This window comes from Peromyscus leucopus, chromosome 3 (genome assembly GCF_004664715.2).
Source record: "Peromyscus leucopus breed LL Stock chromosome 3, UCI_PerLeu_2.1, whole genome shotgun sequence".
Classification (NCBI taxonomy): domain Eukaryota; kingdom Metazoa; phylum Chordata; class Mammalia; order Rodentia; family Cricetidae; genus Peromyscus; species Peromyscus leucopus.
In genome coordinates, this window is record NC_051065.1 from 85,741,110 (window position 1) to 85,743,775 (window position 2,666).

Sequence of the window (2,666 nt, forward strand, 5' to 3'; positions counted from 1 at the left end):
CAGAGCTCCAGAGAACACCGCTGGACTGAGATACACCTTTCCCAGACCCTGCGACCTACCTATCACTTAATTTGTGAGTTATGCCATTAAATAAATATCCCTTTAACTACGTGGAGTGGCCAAAATAATTTTATCAATAGACACCCTATCTGAGGACTTGTGGTAAAAAATGAACTCCAGATTCTGAGAAAAAAAATATGTTTGCAGTATTAGTTTGTTTGAATATTAGTCCCTTAGACTTTTCAAATACATTGATTAGTTTTTTTTTTTTTTTTTACTTTATGTCTATATACATTTTCCTAGCTTATATTTTGTGGACCTTATAAGTACAAAGTTCTCAGAGGCAAGGAGAGAGGCTCAGATACCTGGACCTGGAGTTGTCAACAGTTGCTGGCAGTCATGTGGGTGTTGGGAGTCCAGCACAGGACCTCGAAAAAGCAGCCAGTTTTCTTTTTTTTCTTTTTTTTTTTTTTTTTGGTTTTTCGAGACAGGGTTTCTCTGTGTAGCTTTGCCTTTCTGAACTCACTTGGTAGCCCAGCTGCCTCGAACTCACAGAGATCCCCTGCCTCTGCCTCCAAGTGCTGGATTAAAGCGTGCCCACCCGCCGCGCAGCCAGTTTTCTTAACCAAAGTTCTGGACATGCTAGAGGCTGCTATGAAGCCATGGGTTTGAATGACTATATTGCTGAATTAGAACCCTGCTTCCTCAGAATTTAAGGCTATAGCTAGATAAAAAAATTTCTGGCCCAAATATAAATTACTGAAGCTTCTTGTATTATGTGTGTGTAGAGGTGTAACTCTCTCTCTCTCTCTCTCTCTCTCTCTCTCTCTCTCTCTGTGTGTGTGCGTGTGCGCGCGTGTGTGCGCGTGCATGCGTGCGTCTCTGTGTGTGTGTGTTGACATTTCTGCTGTATAAATCTCAGTTGTTGTCATGACTCTGCTACTCATGAGAAGAATTCCTGTGTTTTTAATGTTGCTAGGCCTGGAGAAGTGGATAGCTTGTAGCACAGAAAAGTTTCTCCAATTCCACACAAAAAGATCACTTTACCTTCTAAATTCTGACAAAGAGAAACACTCTCAACAGCTGGAGACACCAAGAGGAGCAAATGGGCTAACGATGACTCTCACTTCTGCTTCCCTGGGTGGTTTTTGTCATGGCTTGAATTACCGTGAGAGGGGTAGTATAATGATTTTGACAGTAATAAGTTGCAGCATCTTCAGACTGCAGGCTGCTGATCTTGAGAGAATATTGTGTACCAGATCCACTGCCACTAAACCTCGATGAGACCCCAGTTATATAAACAGGAACCTAAGAGGTTTGCTTGGTTTCTGCTGATACCATACTAAATTCCCATTAAGGTCCTGACTTGCCTCGCATGTAATGGTGACACTGTCTCCCAGAGATGCCGACAGGGAGGCTGGAGACTGGGTCATCTGGATGTCACATCTGGCACCTGAGACTGGAAAATTAAAAACAAATTCCCCCACAATAAATAATGTTGTAAGAGGACTTTCCCAGAGACCAAAAAGCACTGTCTACACTCAGCTGTGTACATTTCCAATGTTGTCTTCCTCACCTGTAATCAGGAACAGCAGCAACCCAGGAAGCTGAGTGGAGGCCCTCATGTTTGTGCTGTGACCTGTGTGAGGCTGACTTCAGCACATGGGGTGACCTGACTATGAAGAAGTCCTCAGGCAGTGGGGCTGTGCTCTGGAAACTTGCAAATCAGCAATGATTGGCCACAACCACAGGACTAGCCATGTCAATGACTTTTTAAATGCCCATGGTTGTCTTAAGTCTCAGATAAGAAAGGCAGTACATGTTTATTTGTAGCAAATACTCTCCTCTTGGGAGACCAAAGAACAGCAACAGTCTATGAGTTGTACCTTATATTGATTTGTATAATTTTTCATGTAGAATTTCCTTGTTGCCCTTTCTTCCATAGCAGGGCCTGTCACATATGTTACAGTCTAGACAGTACATAAATGGTTAATGGGTCCTTTGATAGGTAGCTGTAGATGTTATAGAGGCCATGCAGCTTCTTTTGTATGTAAATATATGTATATATAAACATATGTTTATATATAATTGAGTATGTATTTGTGCATTAGCAAACTCTAAAATTTAAAGTTCTCAACTTAAACTTTAGGTAGTAGAATTAAGAACTTATGTCATAATTTGAAACTTTTACTACATTCTTGTATTAGTGCTTATTTGTTAGGAACACCCATATCCACAGTGCTTCACATTCCACAAAAGCACAGAAAGATATTTTCTTCCATATTGCCCACCTTAAGAATAGGTGATAGAGAAATGTGCCTTCATTGCTTAGATCTTATCATTTGAAACACAGACAATCTTTTATGAAGAACTGCTGTGGGAAAGAGCTATTATACTTCCCTAAATTAGAAAACATTATAAATATAAGAATTCCTAAAGCCCTGCATATATTCTCAAAAGCCCAATGACACACTTCATAGGATAAGAATGAAGTTCAGAAAATCTGAATCACAGCTCTCATGCATTCCTCTGAAAAGGATACCACAAAAATGAGTCCTCTGGTTGTCTTATCCCATTATCTCCATCTACACATTTTCTCTTCTTTTAAGGGAAGGGCTGCTAAAGGCCATTGCATGAAACTCAGAAACATTTCCATTGTAGAAATA

General features: G+C 40.4%; 1 pseudogene; it reads right to left on the reverse strand.

Moving 5' to 3' along the window:
- Positions 1–1,110: 1,110 nt before the first annotated feature.
- On the reverse strand, positions 1,111–1,795 carry LOC114687889 (annotated as a pseudogene).
- Between the last annotated feature and the right edge of the window lie 871 nt (positions 1,796–2,666).